Below are 23,446 nucleotides of genomic sequence, written 5' to 3'. Positions count from 1 at the left end.
AAGATCTCAACCAGACTAATACCTTGGTATTGTCTTAACCGATGATCAAGACATCCTAGTTTTGGATGGAGATGAGCCAACGACATACAAGCAAGATATGACGAGCCCCGACTCTGCTAAATGGCAAGAAGCCATGAAATCCGAGATGGAGTCCATGCCTAAAAATCAAGTCTGGGACTTGGTGAATTTGCCCGAGGGTTACACACCCATTGGTTGCAAATGGATCTTCAAATTGAAGACAGAAAAGGATGGAAATGTATCGATATACAAGGCTAGACTGGTGGCAAAAGGTTATAGGCAAGTCCACGGGATTGACTATGATGAAACCTTTTCACCGGTTGCAATGCTAAAGTCTGTCCGGATTATTCTAGCGATTGCTGCATATTACGATTATGAAATATGGTAGATGGATGTCAAAACTGCCTTATTGAATGGGATTTTGGAAGAAACTGTGTACATGACACAACCAGAAGGTTTTGTCGATCCGAGCAACGCTGGAAAGGTTTGCAAGCTTAAGAAGTCCATTTATGGACTAAAGCAAGCCAACAGGAGTTGGAATCTGCGATTTGATGAAGCCATCAGCAAGTTTGGTTTTATCAATAATCCAGATGAATCTTGTGTATACAAGAAGGTCAGTAGGAGTGACATCGCATTCCTAGTCCTATATGTCGATGACATACTGCTCAATTGAAATAGCACAAAATTACTAGAGTCCGTAAAGGGCTGGTTGGGAAAGTGCTTTTTAATGAAGGACTTAGGAGAGGCACAGTACATATTGGGCATCAAGATCTACAGGGATAGATCTAAGAGGATGATTTGATTGAGCCAGAGTACTTACATTAATAAAGTACTGGCACGATTCAACATGGAGAAAGCCAAGAGAGGGCATCTACCCATGTCCCATGGCGTAACTCTCAGCAAGAAATAGTGTCCACAAACACCTGTTGAGCAAGAGAGAATGGATCAGATTCCATATGCTTCGCTAATTGGGTCGATCATGTATGCCATGATATGTACCATGCCAGATGTCTCGTATGCCTTGAGTGCAACGAGCCGATACCAATCAAACCTAGGAGAGGCGCATTGGACTACGGCCAAGAATATCCTGAAGTACTTGAAAAGGAACAAGGATAAATTCCTGATTTACGGTGGCCATAAAGATCTGGTTATTGAAGGTTACACCGACGCTAGCTTCCAGACTGACATAAACGAATTCAAGTCACAGTTAGGGTACATATTTTGCCTAAATGGAGGAGCATTTAGCTGGAAGAGTGCCAAGAAAAGCACAACTGCAGACTCTACAACTGAAGCCGAATACTTGGCTGCTTCAGAAGCTGCTAAGGAGGCTGTTTGGATTCGCAAGTTCATCAGTGAACTTGGTGTTGTACCCTCCATCAAGGGTCCGATAGATCTCTACTGTGACAACAATGGAGCTATCGCTGAGGCTAGAGAGCCAAGAGAGCACCAGAAGGTCAAACATGTCCAAAGGGGATTTCACATGATAAGGGAATGGAAATATGAGGGTGAAATCAGAATTTGCAAGATCGGCACGGATGATAATGTAGCCGATCCTTTGACTAAACCTTTGCCTCAAGTGAAACACAACAAGCACGTTGAGGCAATGGGAATCAAGCACGTTGGAGATTGGCTTTGAAATTCCATAACTGGGGATCATAACGGGAACACTCGGGAGATTAGGTCCTCTTAGTAAGAGAAACTTACAATGCAAGACTGGGAATGTCCCCCTATTGACAAAAGGGAATATGTCTTTGTTGTTTACAAGGCCGCTCGATGAGCGAGACTGTGAAAATGCATGGCCGTGCTCAGATGGATTTTAGAAATAATCTGCTTATTGACAGTTGAACTCGGAGATCGAGAAACACTTCTGAACGTAATAAGGATGACGATGAATCTTACCTTATAGTTCACGAAGAGACATTAAGCGACATTGGAAATGGGCTATACAATATATGCACACTTGTCCGGAAGGACAAGTGGGAGATTGAAAGGAATGGTGTCCTTCCAACAAGTGTATTATTCTGATAGAGGGTTCAGAATTATTACAGAGCTAATTCTTCAGTAAGGTGAAGTGATCGGAATGCCTAGGTGGAGGGCGCTTCCGATCAGTAATATTAAGGTATAATTAATATTACAGCTTAATCTTAACTGAAACCTTCGGGTCGAACCCAATCGAACAACCGATTTGAGACGACAAATTAATCCGAAGGATTTAATGAGTCGACGGAGTTTAACGAATATAGACGTCGGATATCGAGCCTAGGGCGTCGAGACCAAGCGTCGCAAAATCACAAGCAACAAGTACGAGCATAGCCGTAGCTTGGCTAGGCTAGATCATCGCAAGTTTAGGCGCACCATGTATGTGCTAGGCGCACCATGGTGTGCTAGGCGGGCCATGCGTGCTAGGTGCACAAGGCAGCCCATCGCAGCCTTCGCATGGCATGGCAGCACCATCGCAGGCCACACGCACCATGCACAACACTATCGCATGGGTAGGCCTATGCGTTTGTGCGTGTGCATGTGCCTAGGGGCCATCGCAAGCCATCGCATGCCACACGCACCAAGCACAACCATCGCAGTGCTGGGCACTTGCGTATGTGCGTGTGCATGTGTGCCTCGCACCATCGCAGCAGCAACACGAGCCTCGCTCTGTGCGAGTGCGTGTGCACCATCGCCCATCACCAAAGCATGCGTGGCTCGCTAGCAGCATGCATGCCAGTCCTTTTGTGCATAAGGGGCTAGCTAGCTTGGGTGTGTTAGCTGTGCGAGAGGGCTTATGCATTTGCGGGGGACTGGGAGTGCGAGGGCCTGCGTGTGTGTGTGTGCGATAGCGAGAGAGGCAAGGGCCAGCACTGGCAGCTAGCAGCGCCTAGCACTAGCACTAGCCCGCAGCGGCAACACAAGCATCGCCCAACACATCACGCATATGCTGGCTGGGGTGATGCGAGGCTTGCTGGCTGGTGCTAGCTGGTGTGCCAAGCTGGCTGCCAGCCCAGCATCCCTCCTATGTCGGTTTTGGATGAGGGGACCATTGCTTGGAGCAATGGCTTGGGGATCAAGGCAATGGTCCCCCCCAAAGCCTTCGGTCCTCACCTAACTCTCTCTCTCCCCTTGACTCTTGTTGCATTGTGATTGATTTGATTATTAATTTATTTTGGAATTAAATTAATTATCAAAATTATTCATTCTCCCACATTGGTTGGGAAATGAAGTTCAAGGGTTCATTTCCCTATAAATACCAAAGTTTGGGTATATGGGAATGAAAAACCTTGTGTGGAATTAAAAGGCAACTCTTAATTTGAGTAAACCTTGATTCGTAAAACTCATGGTTTTATTTGTCCGGGTCTCGGCTAACCTTCGAGACTTAGGACGCTCGGGTCGGGTTCGAGGGTACGATCCCGTTGGAGACCTCGTATTTTCGGGGTTCAAGTAAGAGCTCATTGTTGAGCGAAGCACGCATCAAAGGTATAATCTTTTATCCTTTCTTGTGTTTAATTATGTTTTGCTTGTTAATTGCATTTATTATGGGGGCGGGTCTTGGCGGGTTTCTTTCCGCATAGTGTTGGTCACTACGAAACCCAACACGTATAAAGGATAAATTTGATGATTAGAAAATTAGAAATTTTTATTTATTTATGTTTGAGAAAAATCGGGCTGTCAAATATTATTCCAATAATGAAGAATCCATGAGTACATAAGGATGGTTAACTCACATATACTCGACCCTATAGGGAATAAGCCTAGCTAAATGGTGAGCTACAAAGTTGCCTTCCTTTTTAATGTGAGACCAATACACCGAATTAAAGTGAGCACACATAAAGAGAATGTTATTGAGTAGGGAGACCAAGTCAATAAAAAATGTGACTTCTTTTGCCAACCTATTGATCACAATTTGACAGTTAGATTCTAGCATCATGTTCTCATACCCTTGTTGCCTTTCAAGCCAAATTGTGATCGCTAGAGCTTTGCCTTTGGCAATCTCAATCGCCTACAACGTGTAGACACCTAATCGTGTCTCCCCAAAAACTAAACCAAGTGATAAGTACCTTTCACGTCTTTGATTGACGAGTTAGGTAAAGAGTTGAAGTGTCACGTGAAGTTTCTTAAGCCTTGACCATGTTCCTAACCTTCTAAAGTTTTTTTTTTATCAAAATCATTAATTGTGTGTCCTTAAACCCAAAATCATTCATTTCGTGTCAAAATTATAAAAACGTCTACACCTGATTATTTTGGTACATATTCCCAATCTGATTTTACTTAGTTGGATGGGGCTCAAAAAGAGCTTTCCAACGATATATTATAAGCCCAAATCCGACTTAAAACGAATGAGTTATGGCCAAAATACTAAACTGAGCCAAAATCGAGCCTGGATCACCTTTAGTACGACCCAATGATTATATGGAGTGTATATATTTTATTTAGGCCCTATATGATCATAAGATCAAAGAAATTCAAGATTAAATAAAATTTCTCACAAGGTAATCCTTAATCCCTTTGACCTAGAGAAGGATAAAACTATTTGATCTATTTTAATCCTTATTCCCTTTAAATAAAACTATTTTAATTGTAATAGAACGTAAGCCCTTAGTTCCTGAACTTCTTATATGAACTTATTTTTCACAACAGTAGGTGAATATAACATGACATATATATAAGTTCAAGTTAGTTATTATTTTGTAATTTTTTACAAGACGTTCGGATATGTTTTACTTAGATAACCAATCAGAAACCAAACTCCGTACGAGCTTTCTATCTTATTAGCCATTGCGCAGGGAAAATTCTATCTTATAGACACTGTCGTAAAACGACAAGCGTGACGCGGTGTGCGAAGTTGTGGGATAAAGTCTGAATTTTTACTTCGTTGCGACGCGATACTCTCTTCGCGATGCGATACTTCTATCGCAATGCGACAAGGACCGTTGTGACGCGATAAGGTCCCATCGCGACGCGTCAATCTTGTCGCGATGCGACAAGATGTTTTTATCATATTTAGATTTTCTGATTTTTTTCCGATCGATCAACTCTCTCTTTTCCTTATAAATAGAGGTCGTTTTCCCTTGTTTTTGAATCAGCGATAATCAACAACCATAAAAAAACCAGTTCTAATCATCATCTACTCCTGAAATTCTCAATTCCAATGTTCTTAACCTTACCCTAAATACATCTTGATATACCCCAAATCAAACACAATACTTCCGCCGTGTGATTCGAATACTTCAAACCATACTCGACGTTGCCTTCGACCTCAACGTGAAAGGTTGATATATAGTTTTGAGGGTTTGGTCCCAAATCTATATTTCAATTCATATTTAATTATTTACTTTACTGATTTAACTTTTTGGAAGTTTACTAACGTGTGTATTGTATTAATAGCAAGAAGGTTGAGGCATCAAAGTGAGTAATCCAATTACTTAATTACTTTCTTTTTATTAGAAATCATGCTTAGGATTAACGCTTTAATTATTAGAAATCATATTTAGGATAATGCTTTGATTTTGTTATTAGTGACATAATAGGAGTTGTTATTAATCTGTTTAGTATCATGCCTAGGATCTTACTACTAACGATGTTTTGATGATGACTGTGATATTGATCATATGTTGCTTGATTATCTATGATTTATTGTTATTGCTTGATCACGCCCCTTCGTGCAGGTTTAAAGAGAATTTGTAATTGAAATCATGCCTAATAAATAATTAATAATTGAATTTAGGCTTGTAATGATTTTAATTCAAGCGATCACCAATGTTAGATTTTATTTTATGCTATTATTTTTTTTTAAGAAAGAACCAATATTAGATTTAATTGTGCATTAATAATCAACCAATATAGATTAAACAGGTTTAGGACTAATTTGATGTATGCATGTTAATCGGAAAGCGCGCATGAATATCAATAAGAATTAAGTAGAGGCCTATTTTAGGTCAGGTTTGGCTTCTCTTAGGTCAAATTCGTACCATCATCCCCGAACATCCAGTCATGGTTCTGGACCACTATGGAGTTAGCAATCTCTATGATTGTGAATGGGGTGTAACCTTCACAATCGTGAACAGGTTACAAGTTCTTAAAACTTATTGACGACTTTTTTTCTCTAACATCTTTTCCTTGGAGCGCCGACATGCTTTAAAAACATGACCCTCATGTAGGGCCCAAGGAGTTTGGAAAAATTCCCTAAACCACGCTTTAACTCTTATTATTACTTCAAATAAGACATTACCTGCATGATCTCGCGCTACAACTCCAGACCTAGGAATCCTGCGAATAGAGCTGTCAAAAGCTGGCCAGAACTTAAAAATTTACCCGAACCCGATTATGACCAGGCCTGTTTGAACTTGAGAAAATGGTGACCCGAAATTGATATGTCTCGACCTGAGACCAACCCTAGACCCGAGTTAACTTGAGTATTTGAGATCCAAACCCGAACACAACCCGACCTAAATATAACCCGTAAATTATTGACCTGAGCCAAACCAAGCTGTTCAAACCCAAATTTAACCCGACTTGTTACTAACCGAACCGAATTCAAACCAACCTTTCACAAACCAGATCCGAATTCAACTCGACTTGTTATTGACTCGGCACAAATTCAACACGATCTGTTCCTAACCCATCTCAAACTCAACCTAACCTGTTATTGACCTAACACGATCTCAAATCACCTTAAATTCATTTATGACCACCTTATTCATATATATTATAGTTAAGTACTCCCTTCTAAATTATTTCTACTTGGAATATGATGTTCGCTGCTCCAATAACAATATAAGATAATATTATATGAATTTAATGACAATATGTATCAGTTATGTGCTTCTGCCAACATGTTAGTATGAGAAGTTCAATAGTCAATACATACTACTCCTTACTTAGATAAATTATAGCTATTTACTCATTTCTATGTGTTCGAATATATCTAGCTGAACCTGATCATGACCCGACGTGTTTGAACCGAATAAAATGGTGACCCGGACTAGATATGATCCTACCTGAAATCAATTAGAGACCTGAGTTAACCCAGGTTTCGAGACTCGACCCGACATGACAAAACTTGGAGATGACCTGACTTGAAAGAAACCTACAATTATTGACCTGAACCGAACCCGACCCAAACCTGAGAGTGCCTTTAACATGTTATAACTTGTTAAAACCTGAATTTAACCCGACTTATAATTAATCCAACTCCAACTTAACCTGACCTGTTAATTACCCAACCTAAATTCTACCCAAACCCGATAGGATGCATACCCAGCGTGACCTAACCCATTGGACCCGACCCAAACTTAACTTGCAAAGGTTGAAAGGAATGGTGTCCTTCAAACAAGTGTATTATTCCGATAGAGGATATGAAATTAATTAGGATAGATAATTATTCAGTGAAATCAAGTGATCGGAATGCCTAGCTGGAGGCCATTTTCGATTAGTAATATTAATGTATAATTAATATTACAACTTGCTCTTGACTGAACCCTTCGGGTCACACCCAACCGTGTAATCGAACAAAGGTGACGAACTAAGTCGTCGGATTTTGAGCATAGAGTGTCAAAGCCAAGCATCGAACGTCCAGACAACTCAAGCAATCGACGAGACAAGAAATTAGTCAAACAACAAGTCAACGCTAAGCCGTAGCCTCGCATTGGCCTAGCGATGCGAGGGCTAGGCTGCCAAGGGCTGCTGGCCAAAGCGCTAGCTAAGCCGCAAGCACAGCAGCCCTATGCGGGTGCTGGCTGTGCCAGCGTACTAGCAGTGGTAGTAAGGCCAGCCACATGCTAGCGCGCTGGGCCTCACTGGCTGTTGCTAGCGCTAGCCAGCCCGCAGCATGGCAAGGCCACGCACAGTAGCCCGTATAGCCATGTAAGGCCTACGTGTGCGGGAAGCAAGCCATAGGCTGCTTGGAGGCCCAACCAAGGGACCAGGCCGCCATCGAGGCAGCCTTGGTGCCGGTTGTGTGAGGTGTGTTTGCCTTGGGGAGTAAGGGAGGTGTGGTCCTCCTCTTGTGGTCCTCACCTACCCTTCCTCTCCTCTTGCCACATGTTGTTTGCTAATTGATTTGTGTATTTAATTTAATTTGGAATTAAATCTAATAATTTTTCTCTCTTTATCATTTCTCCCACATGGAAAGATGATTGTGGTTTTTGGGAACCTTTGCCTATAAATACCAACCTTGGGAGTTGGGATTATTCACTTGAGTTGAACTCAATAAGGTATCTCCCAAAAGTGGTGAAAGCCTTTAAGCTCGTAATACTCTAGTATCTTTTGGTCTAGCCTCTTCTAAGCTATGAGGTAGGGACCCGTTTGGGCACGTGGTTGTGCAAAGAAGGTGGATTTGCACTTACAGGTCTCGAGCTTACCAAGGTCTGTGTTCGTGTTCGTGCAAAGCATGCTACAAGTGTAAGGAAGTCTTTTCCTTACTTTCTCTCTCTGCCTATTTATGTGCTTATGTGTTTATTGTTTTAATAATTGCATGTTAAGTTTGTTTAGTTTTATTAATTATGCTTGCGATCCTTGCGGGAATTATTTACGCGCGGTGTCGGATATCGTAAAACCCAACAGCGATATAAGAGCCTCTTGCATTTAATTTTTACAACTATATTTTAATTAAGGTGATTTAAAATGGATTTAAATTTCTTGATTAGCAACCTAATTACATTAGGGCCTCGTTTTTAATTGTATTAAAATTGTATTATTGCTATTTTTTTTATACGAACCCAGATTTCGACCCAAAAATAGTGCTTTTTTGGTTGGAATCAATGTTCCAAATCATACTTATTCACATAGTGGTTAAAATGGCCTTCTAGAAGCCAAAATCTGACCAGAAAGTGGTTTTTCGAAGGGTTTTACTTTTGGAACGAAATTTTTTTAAATCTTTAAACCTTGATTAATTACGACCTACAATTGTTGGATTATGTGTTTGATTATACCATTAATCTTCTGTAGTTTCATTCCTTATTAAACATGTTTATGATATAAATTGGTTGCTTAATTTGGATTTCTCTTAATTTACATAAACTTGGAATTATTCATTCTTGCAATTCGATTACTTGTAATGTGTAAATTTATGTTGAAAATGGTTTTTGAACCCTTAAAATAGTTAAAGATTCAATCTTTAATGTTTTAAATGGTTGAATCTTAACTTGCTAAAATCCATAATGAACAAATTTTGAGTTTTAATCATTTTGGAAGTTGATTAAAATCATGAATGTTCATACTTGTGCTTGAAATATTATCCTTCATATTGGAAGGTTGTAATATTCAAATATGCATGATTAATTATTGGATAAATTATTTTCATTGGATGATTGATTATTTATTCGACTAATTTTGTTAAATCACATTATTAATTTTATTTTTTGGTTAAATTAATTATGAGACATGCCCATAGTTTTTAAAAGAATATTTCTTGAATTAATTTTGGTTTGTGCACTAAAATTGCTCAAATGTTAATTCTAAAATTCAATTTGGAATTAACTTAGAGTTAAAAAAAAATTGGAGTAAAATCCGGAGGCACCAAACAAAAATCGAAGCCTCAAGCTTCGAGCACAAAGCCTCGGCAAGCAGCCCGCCATGTTGCTATCGAGCCTGGTGCGTGTGTGCGTGTGCGTGTGGTTGCAAGCACGCTTGGTGCAGAGGGCATGCGGGGATGGCTGGCATGTTGCGGCAAGCACAACAACAATGTGCTCGTGTGCGCGCGCTATGTGCGTGTTGACTGCCAGGAAGCGCCCAACAGCAGCTCGGTACGCAAGGTCTGGGCTGCTAGGCAGCGCCCAACACTTGCGTGCTTGCAAGTTGCTGGGGTTGCTGGGCATCATCTGCCCGAGGCCTTAGCATGGCTGCTAGGCCTTTGCAACGTAGTAACACCCACCTTTAAGTAGGAGCTTTTACCTCAATTTATTTTACGGTTTTGTTTAACGAGACTAGGCCTTGATTTTTCACGCACTTGCATAATAATTGACCAAATTTGACTTGATCTGCTTAATTAATATTTAATTGGATGAATTTAATTAAGTTGGATGTGGAATTTAGCGGAAGCTTCATTAATAGGTTTTGAGCTTGATTAAGCCTTAATTGTGATTTTCGTTATTGCGTTAGTTCACATAATTGAATAAACACTTGTTTAGTTTTAATTAGGCGTGTTAATTGGATTAACCACCTAAGTTAGTAACTAGTACGCGCTCATTTGATATAATGTTTTGTATTGTTTCTTGTGTTATTTGTAAAAATGCATGGGCCATTCAATTTACAAGTGAATGGTTGAATGGAATACTATAATTGTTCTGATGCAGGTTTTTACAAAAAGGCAACTAGTATGGCCCGACTAGGATAGTAAATATGGACTGCGTTCTGTTACGTATTTTTGTAAATCTAAATACGGACTGCGTGCCGTTAAGTATTTTTGTACCTAGATTATTTATATTACGCCTAGTTACTAGTACTTACATGATTGGTGGTGAAGTCTAAGTCGGCGTTTCTAAGAAAACGAAGCCAAAAGATGCAATGGTGACCTTGAAGATTGGATGCTTCGAGTTTCAAGGGGTCATGCTAGTCTTCTATGCGTCTTTAATTATCTTTTATATATTTTGCTTATATATAATTGCGATATTAGATGCATGTTTAGGATTTCGAATGTTGAATGATTAATTTAGTTCACTTAAATAAACCATCATAGAAACCATAAGTCCCTATAATATTGAGTTAAAATTTGCCATTCCAAAATGACACTTACCGAATTATTGAGAATAGTAATGGGATATGCCAAAGCAAGGAATTACTACTATTAGAAGTCGGTTGGTTTATATTTGTTAATATTGTATATTTGTCATGTTTATCTTATTAGGAGTTTTAGGCAAGTTAGGTCTCTTGTATTGTGTATATATATTTGTCGTAATTATCAATGCAAGGCTAAGCCATTTTCTCCAATCTCTCTTGAGTTTATTATGGTATCAGAGCCAGGTTAAGTTTCTAGAGAATTGTTATCAATCCTGGTGTGTTCATTCGTTTTGTTTTTATTCCGCAATTTTCTGAGATTTTCAGGTAAACCTTTCCAAGGGAAGTAAGGTATACTAGGTATACGCGTTAGTTTTGGTTAAACTCAATGATATCGGTAAGGAGTCCTTAGATGTCGTGGCAACAAAGATAATCGTCAAGAAAGCATTAGATGCGACGATTTATGGAACCAAGAATAGCTTAGAGCTATTAGCAATTAGATTGCTTGCCTTAAAATATTATGTGTTAAGACAAGCCAAAGCATGCTTAAATCACTTATTGATATTTGGGGTCTTGGAATCGTTTTATTCTCGCCTAAAAGGGACAATTTTTAAATGTGTGGATAAAACGCGAAATAATATTGAAAATTTGCATGTATGCTTTAAATTTCAAACTTATTGGTTTTATGAATGGTTTTCATTGCAAATTCTTTCATTTGTAGCAAAATGTCTGCAACTAACACCAACAACAACTAATTTTTACTCCACTCACTTCTCGATAAGAAGAAATTGAGTGGGCCAAACTTCCTTGATTGGCAAAAGAATTTGCGAATAGTTCTCATGCAAGAGCTAAAGGAATACGTACTTGACGAGGAAATGCCCGACGCTCCTAGTGAGGAGGCTGCCCTGAACCGATGGCACGCTGCCACTCGGGATGTCAAATGCACCATGTTGGCCACAATGTCTCCAGATCTCTAAAAGACTTTCTTTGAGATGGAGACGACTTTTGAGATCATATCTGAATTTCAGAATATGTTTCAAGAGCAAGCTTGAATCGAGAGGTTCGAGATCCATAGGCAAATCCTTGAGTGCAAGCTCAAGAAAGGAGAGCCTGTCAGCCCTCATGTGCTCAAAATGATTGGATTATTCGAGAACATGGAGAGGCTTGATGCGGGATACTCGAACGAGATGGCAATTAACATCGTTCTCGACTCGCTGCATAAAGGTTATGATCAGTTCAAGATGAGCTATAACATGCACAGCATGAAGAAAACCCTTACGAAGCTTCACGGAATGTTGAAGCAAGCCAAGCAAACTCTCAAAGATGAGGGGAAGCATGAAATGCTTAAGGTCAAGAAGGGTAAGCCATTTAAGCGATCGGGCAAGAAGAAGGGATATAAGGGGAAAGGTAAGAAGACCTTTCTGCCTAAGCCAAAAGATACCAAGGGCGACAAGCAAAAGAAGGTAGCATCTTCTCAATCGGACACTGAATGCTTCTACTGCAAGAAGAAGGGACATAGGAAATGGGATTGCCTCAAGTTCAAGGAAGATAAGAAGAATGGAACAATTGCTTTTGGATCAGGTACATATGTTATATACCTGAACTTTACTAGCAATGCTTCATGGGTATTAGATACCGAATGTGGCTCACACCTTTGTTCCAATGCTAGGGGACTAAGCAAAAGTAGAAAGGTAGTGAGGGAGAAGTAGAACTGCGGGTAGGCAATGGAGCAAGGATCGCGGCCGTATCCGTAGGACACTCAGTTTCTCTTTGCCCTCGGGCTTTGTTTTAGAACTGGATGAATGTTATCACGTTCTAAACATTACCAAAAAAAGTCATTTCAATTTCGGCGTTGGACGCCAATGGTTTTGAATTTCGGATAAGGGAAAATAGTTGTTCGTTTTATCTTGATAATGTTTTATATGGTACAACATATTCAGAAAATGGTCTTCATCTTCTTTCATGACAAACAAGGTTATTGCTATTTTATTACATTCATGGACGACTATAGTAGATATGGCTATGTCTACCTACTGTCGCACAAGTCTGAATCCTTTGAAAAGTTCAAAGAATTTCTGAGTGAAGTGGAAAATCAGCTTGGTAAGAAAATCAAAGCCCTTTGATCGAATCGAGGTGGCGAGTATTTGAGCTACGAATTCGATGACCATATGAAAGAACATGGCATTCTCTCAGAATTGACACCTCCTGGAACTCCACAATGGAACGAAGTACCCGAGAGGAGAAATTGAACTCTGTTAGACATGGTTCGATCATGATGGGTCTTATTGATCTTCTTATCTCTTTTTGGGGACATGCACTTCAAACCGCGGCACTAACACTAAACCGCGCTCCGTCAATATCTTTTGAAAAGACTCCATATGAATTATGGACGAAGAAACCTTTGCGGGTGTCTTTTCTTAAGATTTGGGGTTGCAAAGCATATGTGAAGACATTTATGTCTGACAAGCTTGCACCAAAACTGAAAAATGTTTCTTTGTGGGGTATCTAAAAGAAACAAAGGGGTATTACTCCTAAAACCAATATGAGAACAAAGTATTTGTTGCTCGAGATGGTGTCTTTTTGGAAAACGAGCATATTTCCAAAATGACAAGTGGGAGGAAAATCGAACTTGTTGAAGCTCGAGTAAATGAGAAATAAAATGAATCTGGCAAAGCTAATAATCAAAGGGCTTTGGAAGCAGCTTTTGATAATAGTCAAAGTCAAACCAACAATTTTCAAAGTCAAATCGACAATGATATGCTCAATCTATTACCCTGTGTAGGTTGCAAAGGCCAAGATCTCAACCGGACAGATACCTCGGTGTCGTCTTAACCGAGAGTCAAGACATCATAGTTCTGGATGAAGATGAGCCAGCGACATAGAAACAAGCTATGACGAGCCCCGACTCTGCTAAATGGCTAGAAGCCATGAAATCCGAGATGGACTCCATGTTTGAAAATCAAGTCTGGGACTTGGTTGATTTGCCCGAAGGATATACACCTATCAGTTGCAAATGGATTTTTAAGTTGATAACCGACGAAGATGAAATTTATATGTATACAAAGCTAGACTGGTGGCAAAAGGTTACAGGCAAATTCACGACGTTGAATATGATGAAACCTTTTTGCTAGTCGTCATGCTTAAGTCCGTCTGGATTATCCTAGCAATTGTTGCATATTTTTATTATGAAATATGGAAAATGGACGTCAAAACCGCCTTTCTTAATGGTATTTTGGAAGAAACTGTGTACATGACACAACCCGAAGGTTTTGTAGATCCAACTATTGCTGGGAAGGTATGCAATCTTAAGAAATCCATTTATGTTAGCAGGAGTTGGAATTTGCGATTCGATGAAGCCATCATTAAGTTTGGTTTTATCAAAAATCTAGATGAGTCATGTGTTTACAAAAAGGTCAGTTGGAGTGACATCGCATTTCCTTATCTTGTCGAGACATATTGCTCATTGGAAACAGCATTCCAATGCTGGAGTCTGTAAAGACTTGGCTTGGAATGTGTTTTTCAACGAAGGACTTGAGAGAGGCACAATACATTTTAGGCATCAAGATCTATATGGATAGATCTAAGAGGATGATTGGATTGTGCCAAAGTACTTATATTGATAAGGTACTAGCATAATTCAATATGGTGGAAGCCAAGAGAGGCCACCTACCCATGTCTCATTGAATAACTCTCAGCAAGAAACAGTGTCCAAAGACACTTGATGAACGAGAGAGAATGAATCAAATTCCATATGCTTCGCTTATTGGATCGATCATGTACGCCATGATATGTACAAGGCCGGATGTATCGTACGCCTTGAGTGCTATGAGCCGATACCAATCAGACCCAGGAGAGGCTCATTGGACCAGACCAATAATATCCTAAAGTACCTGAAAAGGAACAAGGATAAATTTCTGGTCTATGGTGGAAGTAAGGACTTGGTTGTTGAAGGTTATACCGACGTAATCTTCTAGACTGACAAAGACGACTTCAAGTCGTAATTAGGATACGTGTTCTATCTAAATGGAGGGGTGTTCAGTTGAAAGAGTGCTAAGCAAAGCACGAGTTCAGATTCTACAACTGAAGCCGAATACTTGGCAGCTTCAGAAGCAACTGAGGAGGGTGTTTATGTTCGTAAGTTTATTGGTGAACTTGGTGTTGTTCCCTCAAACAAGGGACCAATAGACCTCTATTGTGATAAAAATGGGGCTATTGCCCAAGCTAGGGAGCCAAGGGAACATCAGAAGGTCAAACATGTCATGAGGCGATTTCACATGATAAGGGAATGCAAGACCGAAGATGAAATCAGAATTTGCAAGATTGGAACGAACGGCAATGTAGCCGATCCACTCTAATTCCCATTGCCTCAATTGAAACACAAAAAGAACATTGAGGCAATGGGAATTAGGCATGTCGGAGATTGGCTTTAATTTACTTGTTTTTGTGTTTTAATTTATTTTTGGAGATCTTAATGTAAAACACTAAGTTAACCATTCAAATATGGAGTAATTTTAATTTTTCGCTAATTATTATTCCATTTCTATTTAATTGTGGTTTAGAATTAAATAATGAGTCCATTCGATTTGAAAACATTGAAGGGGTATCAAGACAATGTCTTGGATAAAGAAACACCTATCAAGTAAACATTGAATATCATATCGAAACTATCCCTATTCGAGGTCATTTGAAAGTTGGACAATTAATGACCGCGCGAGATTAGTGTGTAGTATGATTTATAGCATCGTTTCTTGTGTTACAAGGACAAGAATGTCATAAATTATTTGCACAGTTATTAGTTTGGAACTATGCCAGATCAACTTATGAAAATACTTTAAGAGATTTAACAATCGTCATAAGTATATTACTCATTATGGCTATCGGAACCTCTTTCCTCAACTATGAGTATTGTAAGTTCTCTTGTTTGAGTACTAGTCCATTTTGATGTTGTCAAATGTCTGCCATACATGGGAATTATAAAGGCAACACTCCAGTGGCTAGGGCCTCTTCGTAAGGGAAGCTAACAATGCAAGACTAAGAATATCCCCCTATTAATAGTAAGGAACATGTCTTTTTTGTTTATAACCCCTCACGAAGAGCGAGACTGTGAAAATGCATGGCCATGCTTAGATGGACTTTAGAAATCATCTGCTCTTGACAGTCAAACTCGGAAATCGAGAAACACTTCTGGACGTAGTAAGGATGACGATGAATTTTACCTTATAGTTCATGAAGAGGAATTAAGTTACATAGGAAAAAGGCAATACACATACAACACACTTGTCTGGAAGGACAAGTGGGAGATTGAAAGGAATGGTGACCTTCGGACAAGTGTATTATTTTGATAGATGGTTCAGAATTAATTAGGAAAGCTAATTATTCAGTGAAGTCAAGTGATCGGAATGCTTAGCTGGAGGCTGCTTTCGATCAATAATATTAATGTATAATTAATATTACAGCTTGCTCTTGACTGAACCCTTCGGGTCAAACCCAATCGTGTAACCCAACAAAGGCGACGAATTAATTCGAAGGATTAAATAAGTCGATAGAGATTTTAAGAACTCAGACGTCGGATTTCGAGCTTAGAGTGTCGAAGCCTAGCGTCGAATGTCGAGACATTCGAGCAATTAACGAGACAAAAAATTAGTCAAACAACAAGTCAACTCTTAGTCGTAGCCTCGCATTGGCATAGCTCCGCAAGGGCTAGGCTGCCTACAATTTATTTAAAAAAAGAGAAATTGCTGAATTTGTTATTTTACAACCTAGAAACTTCGAACTTCATACTCAGCAAATTCACGACCTTGAAACCGAAAATTAAAAAATCAGAAACTTCAAACCTGCATCAATTAAAAGAATAAAATCAGATAAATTCAACAAAAATCAAACAAATAAACCCACAAAATTGAACAAAAATCGAACAAATAAACCCCAAAAAATCAAAAATCAATAGAACAAATAAACCCAAAAAATCGAACAAAAATCGATAAAAAACCCCTTAAAAACGAACGATTAACCCAGATAAATTCAACAAAAAAAATGAAAAATAAATAGAACAAATAAACCCCAAAAAAATCAAAAATAAATCGAACAAATAACCCCAAAAAATCAAACAAAAATCGACCAAGGCAGATAAATTCAACCTAGATAAATTCAACCAAAAAAAACAAAATATAAACAGAACAAATAAAACCAAAAAAATCAAAAGCCAATCGAACAATTAAACCCAAAAAATCGAACACAAATCGATCAATTAAACCCCATTAAAAACGAACGATTAAACCAGGTAAATTCAACCAAAAAAACAAAAAATAAGTAGAACAAATAAACCCCCAAAAAATCGATAATAAATCGAACAAATAAACCCAAAAAATCGAACAAAAATCGATCAAATAAACCCCTTAAAAATGAACGATTTCGCACAAATACACCCACACAGATTCAACCCACAAAACCCAGAAATCGTGAAAAACCCAGCCAAAATCGTGAAAAACCCAAAACCCAGAAACCCTAACCTGAAATTTCTGATTTTAGGCGGCGACGATGTTTGTTGTGGTTGACGGCAGGGGCTTGGTTGTTGTGTTGGCTGTTGTGCTTGGTTGGAGAGAGAAGAACTTAGATGATAGATGAGAGATGAGAGATAAGGAATTGAAGGGAGAGGCTTGCATTCTGCGTTTTATTTCAAAGAGCTAAGAGAGAGAGAATGAAAAATGAATTGAAGAAGAAATGAAGGAGTTAAAACCCAGAAACTCGGCTTTTTATTGTTTTAAATGGTACCGGTTCGAACCGGAGCTAATTGCAATAATTGCCACCGGTTCGCTCTAAACCGGTGACAACTCCATTCCCTTCTTTTGTTTTTATTTTTGTTTGTTTTTTTAAAATGGTTGGCACCGGTTTGAACCGGTGCTAATTAAAGAATTTGGCACCGGTTTAGGTTGGAACCGGTGCCAACTCTGAAATTTCAAATCTCGCCCATTTATTTTGGCACCGGTTTTCAAGAACCGGTGCTAAAGGGGAGGTTCCTATTTAAAATTTTCTACTAGTGAAAGAACCTAATTTCACTGTATTTTAAGTAAACTGAGGATCATAGTTCAACAAGAAGAATTCAAGATGTCAAATCTACCATATTATATGATGCTACAAACCTAGCGACTTGCAGTTTTTTCCATCTTAAAGCATCATTATCTATTTTTGGGCATCTGCATTTTAGTCCAATAAAGGGAACACATTGTCCTACAAGAGTAAAATATATGTTTTGACCTATCACAAATACTCAACTCTTTCTCCACTAATCAAACCAAAATTTTACTACAAGTTTTATTAAAATAAATTCTGCAATACAAGTTCGACTTTAGCGCCTAAAGTGACATACTTTTGGGGACATACAAATTCATTATAGTTCAGAATCAAATGCTACAACCAATCATAATTTTCGAAGACATTATGGTGTAATGGTGTATGCTGTGGCCACATATAAGTCAGTCAAAAATAAATTAAGGAATACTATAATACTTTTAGAAAAAGGAGCCTAATATGTACTTGCTAGACGTGTGAATGCCATATGATCTGAAGGGATAGTTGGAAACTTGGCAATCACCTTAAGCTACATTCACCGGATAAGGTTTGACTTATAATGAAACCAATATGTTGCACTGAAGTCATGAAGATTTGGCTCCAACGACAACAACCAGACTGTCCACATGAACGGTACACAAACCTCTAGTGATTTTCACATAGTAATTAACAGCACATACACTATTATGAGACATTGCTACAAGCGCATATGTAGCTAGCCAGAAAAAAAACCTAGAGTAACATCAAAAGATCAACATATATCCTCCTATCTTTATTAACATCAAAAGATCAAAATATCTCCTCCTATCTTTCAATAACATCAATATATAATCGTCAATCAAGTGTCACGACGAAAAACGTTATTGGATATCAGACGTGTGAGGAAACTAAAACTAATCAATGTATCCGCAATAACAACAATATTGCTAGAAATTGAAGATCTAAATCCTATAACAATTTATTTTTTATAGAAAAAATGTTCTACAACTAAGAATAGTTCTGTTTGCAACAATCACTAGAAAATAGAGCTACATCTACTCAAACAAACACAATTATTGATTGCTCACCTCTATCGTAGCATGAATCGCAAATTACTCCAGCAAAATAACAACGACGAAAATCACAGCAGTCACACACTAACACACACAGTACACAAGAAATCTTCAATAATCAAATCAAACAAAAAAAATCGAAGAAAAAGGGGGGAATTGACGATAAACCCTAGAAAAAGAAGGCCCTGCCGCCGTGACAAGGAGGTCGTTGTGGTGGAGGTAGAGTCGTGCGAGCTTCAATGACAAACCCTAGATTACCACAACCCTAAAATTACTAAATTGAAAAGCAAATCAACGACAAACCCTAGATTGCGAATGAATTCGAGGGATTAAGTAGACCACAATAAAAATCTTACCTCGAAGCTGCTTCAATGGAGGTGAGAAAGCTCATAATAGGCTTCAATGGAGAATATAGAGCACGGCGAGTTCAATGGAGACCAGAGATATGGAGAGAGAAGGAGGTGCTGCTTCAATGGAGTGAGAAAGCTCGTAAATCACTTCAATGGAGAGAGAAGGAGGTGCTGCTTCAATGGAGTGGAAATTAAGGATGGTGGAAGAGAAGGCGAAAACGAGAGGGAAACAGGAGATGGAAAGTATGGGGAAAGAAAGAAAGAAGAACAAAGAAAGAAAGAAATGCACGCAACCCGGTTTTTTTTTTTTTTTTTTTTAATTTCGCACCGATTTGAACCGGTGCTAAAACACTATTTTGCACCGGGTTGGTTTGAACCGGTGTGAAATCCCTTTCTCCCTTTTTTTTCCCTTGTTTATAATTCGCACCGGTTTGAACCAGTGCGAAAAAGATGATTTCGCACGAAAAAGATGATTTCGCACCGGTTTAATAGGAACCGGTGCGAAAAGTCATTTTTCCAATCCCGCCCATTTTTTTTACCACCGGTTTTCAAGAACTGGTGCGAAAAGTGCGGTGCCTAATTCATTTTTTCTACTACTGTATGATTCGTAGTATCATGTTGAAAGGAATGGTGTCCTTCCAACAAGAGTATTATTCTGATAGAGGGTTCAAAATTATTACAAAGCTAATTCTTCAGTAAGGTCAAGTGATCGGAATACCTAGGTGGAGGCCGCTTCCGATCAGTAATATTAAGGTATAATTTATATTACAGCTTAATCTTAACTGAACCCTTCGGGTCGAACCCAATCGAACAGCCGATCCGAGATAACGAATTAATCTGAAGGATTTAATGAGTCGTCGGAATTTTACGAACACAAACGTCAGATATCAAGCCTAGGGCGTCGAGGCCGAGTGTCGCAAAATCAGAAGCAACAATTATGAGCATAGCCGTAGCACCACATTGGTCTAGCCACGTGGATGCTAGGCTAGCTTGAGCTAGAATGCACCTAGCATGGATAGGCGCAAGCCTAGACACACTAGGTGTGCTAGGCGCACCATTGCTAGCACTAAGTACTAGCATGCGTGTGTGCCTAGCATGGCAACACCATCTCTAGCACCGAGTGCTTGCATACGTGCATGCCTTGCATAGCAACACCATGCGTGCTGGCTTACGTCCGTGCCTTTGCATGCCAAGCAGCACGTTGTGCTTTGCAACGCATCTGTGCATGGCCTAGGCGCCAGCACAATGCTAGCCAATGCCCAGCAGCCTCGCAATGCAGCAGCGAGCCTTCGCATAGCTGTGTGCTTGCGTGCATGCCTTCATATGACAGCACCAAGCACAGCAAGCTAGCAAGCAGCGCCAGGCAGCAAGCAGCATCAGCGAAGGGCCTCGCCCAGCACAGCAGCATGCGTGGCTCGCTAGCAGCACGCATGTGCTGGCTGGGGGCTGTGCGTGATGCCAGCTGGTGTGTGCTGGCGAGCTAGCTGGCAGCCAGCCTAGCTGCTTTGCTTGAGGCGGTTTGAGGAGAGTGGGGACCAAGGCTTAGAGCCATGCCTTGGGGAGCAAGGCAATGGTCCCCCCCAAGGGACATGGTCCTCACTTAACTCTCTCTACCCTTTTGCCACTTGTTGCATTGTGATTAAATTGATTAATCATTTAATTTAAAATTAAATAAATTATCAAAATTGCACATGATCCCACATTGATCATGAACAAGGGTTTCAAGTCCCTTTTCCTTATAAATACCAAGGCTTGGGTATTTGGGAAAGAAGACACTTGAGTGGAAAAGTAAAGGAAACTCCATTATTGAGTATACCTTGAAATTCGTAAAACTCCAAGTTTATATTTTGTCCGGGCCTTGACTAACCTTCGAGGCTTAGGACGACCGGGTCGGGTTCGAGGGTACGATCCCGTTGGAGGCCTCGCATTATCGAGGTTGAAGTAAGAGCTCGGTGTAAGAGTGATGCACGCGTCGAGGGTATAATTCTTATCCTTTCTCTTAATTATGTTTTGCTTGTATTAGTTGCATTAAATATGGGGGCGGGTCTCAAGGGGTTTCATTCCGAGTAGTGAGGGTCACTACGAAACCTTACAGCAGTATTAGAGCCATGCTCTTTTTAATTTTTTCAATTATTTATTAATTAAGGTGTTTTAAAGTAAGATTTAAATTCTGGTTTTGCTTTTCTAATTAGATTAGAAGCTCGTTTTAATTAATTTTAAAACTTGTATTTTTCTCAATTTGGCTGTCGAACCCAGATTTTTGCTCAAAAATAGTGATTTTTGGGTGGAATCGACATTCTGAAACAAATTCAACCCTCTTTGACATCTGTCCAGAAGCCAAATTCTGAACCGAAATCCAAGTTTTTGGGGGTTTTTCGTTTTTCAACGAAAATTTTAAATCTTTTTAAGCCTTGATTAATGCAAGCATTACAAGGATAGATTAAATGCATTATTGCATCCCTAATCTACTGCTATTTTAAATATCCTTAAGTATAATTATGGAGTTTTAATTAGTGCTTGAGTTGATATGCTTTTTGTCACACAAACTTGATTTTTCACATTTATGCAAATAAATTGCATTAATGTGTGAATGTTTGATGTGAATGTGATATTTTAAGTTTCTAAGTATGTTAAAGATCTAATCTTTAAAAGTTTAAATGATTGGAACTTTGACCCTAAATTCCATATTGAACAAAGTTTGGATTTTTTCATTTTTGGTTGATTAAAATCCATGAGGTTCAAATACTTGTGAGTAAAATTTTGATTAATCTTCATATTGGAAGATGTAATCTTGGTATTTTACACAAGTAAGAGTTGGAAAATTTTATCATTAGATGGTTAATTTATTTTCCAACTCCCATTTGTCAAATCCATTATTAATTTGCATATGGGCTAAATTAATTATGGACATAGCTCATTCAATTTTAAGCATAAAGGAAGACCTAAATTGTTTCAAAATAAAATTTTGGATGATTTAGGCTTGTGCACCATCAAATTGAATTTAATCAAGTTAGACTTATTTTATTTTCATTTTGCCCTAAATTAATTCTAAAATAAATTTGGAATTAGTTTTATGTCACACACAAATCAAGATTAAAATCCCGAGAAATTGCACGTAAATCGAGGCTAAACCCCAAGCGTCACTAAGGCCAGCCGGGCTGCCCAGCAGCCCGCATGTAGGCTGCCTATGGTGCACACAGGGGGTAAGCCATGGTGCTGCTGTGCGATGCTGTGTGGCGAGGGATTCTAGGGGCTGATGTGTGTGGGGCAGTGGCTGGGAGCTGGCTTGCGAGGGGATGTTGTTGGGCAGCATGGCAGCAAGCACCAGCCCAGCGCACCACTTGCTGGCTGGCGCCAGCATGCTAGGCAGGCTGCTGGTGCTAGCAGCATGGCTTGCTGCGCTAGGCGCTGCATGCTAGTACCACGCAACATAGCACAAGGCATGGGCTGCCTAACAGCAATGGTGCGCACCCACCAAGCAATTGTGTGGGCTATTTTGCTTAATTTTGAGTTATGTATTTTGCGAGATTTTGCCGATTTTGAAATATTTATGTAATCATTTTATTGTGCTTAAAACCCCAATTTTTTCGGTTTTTGCAAAATTTTGACAAATAATGGGTTAAGACAACTTAATTAATCGGATTGATTTAGTATGGATGCGGAATTTAGTGGGAGCTTAGTTAATTACGTGAGCAAAATTTTCATTTTAGAAATAATGGATTAAACAACTTTGACTAGTTTTAATTAGGTGCGTTAATCGGATTAACCACCTAAGTTAGTTACTAGTTTTGCGTGTTTAATTATGTATTTCGTAATATGCATGGGCCATTCACAAATAGTGAATGGATGAAAGAAAGATTGTTTTCAAAACAGGTTTTGAGAAAATGGCAACTAGTGGGACGTGACTAGGATAGAAAATACGGACTGCGTTCCGTTATGTATTTTTGTAAATTTAAATACGGTCTGCGAACCATTAAGTATTTTTGTACTTTAGATTTATCTTAGTCGTAGTAGCTAGTTATTTTATTTTGGCAAAGATGTCTCAAGACGGCGTTTCGATGAAGACGAGCCAAGATGAAGACCCTTGAAGATTTGAAGATTTCAAGGGGTCATGCTAGTTTCCAAATGCATCAATTTATGCTTTATATATATTATTGTTATATATGATTGTTAGATGCATGTCTAGGATTTCATATGTTGCGGCGATTAGTTAAGTTCACTTAAATCAACTAACATAGAAACCCTAGGTCCCTTAAA

At 39.1% G+C, this 23,446-nt stretch overlaps 1 long non-coding RNA gene across 1 annotated transcript; it reads right to left on the bottom strand.

The window, feature by feature from the left end:
- Positions 1 to 16,268: 16,268 nt before the first annotated feature.
- Positions 16,269 to 19,466, bottom strand: LOC110719999. The gene is made up of 2 exons (XR_002511233.1): positions 19,196 to 19,466; positions 16,269 to 16,553 (listed from the first exon to the last, which is right to left on the bottom strand). It is a non-coding gene; the product is annotated as an uncharacterized LOC110719999 (long non-coding RNA).
- Between the last annotated feature and the right edge of the window lie 3,980 nt (positions 19,467 to 23,446).

Source organism: Chenopodium quinoa, unplaced genomic scaffold, assembly GCF_001683475.1.
Source record: "Chenopodium quinoa cultivar QQ74 unplaced genomic scaffold, ASM168347v1, whole genome shotgun sequence".
Classification (NCBI taxonomy): domain Eukaryota; kingdom Viridiplantae; phylum Streptophyta; class Magnoliopsida; order Caryophyllales; family Amaranthaceae; genus Chenopodium; species Chenopodium quinoa.
Note: the sequence above shows the minus strand (reverse complement) of the source record. Positions and strands in the feature narration are given on the sequence as shown.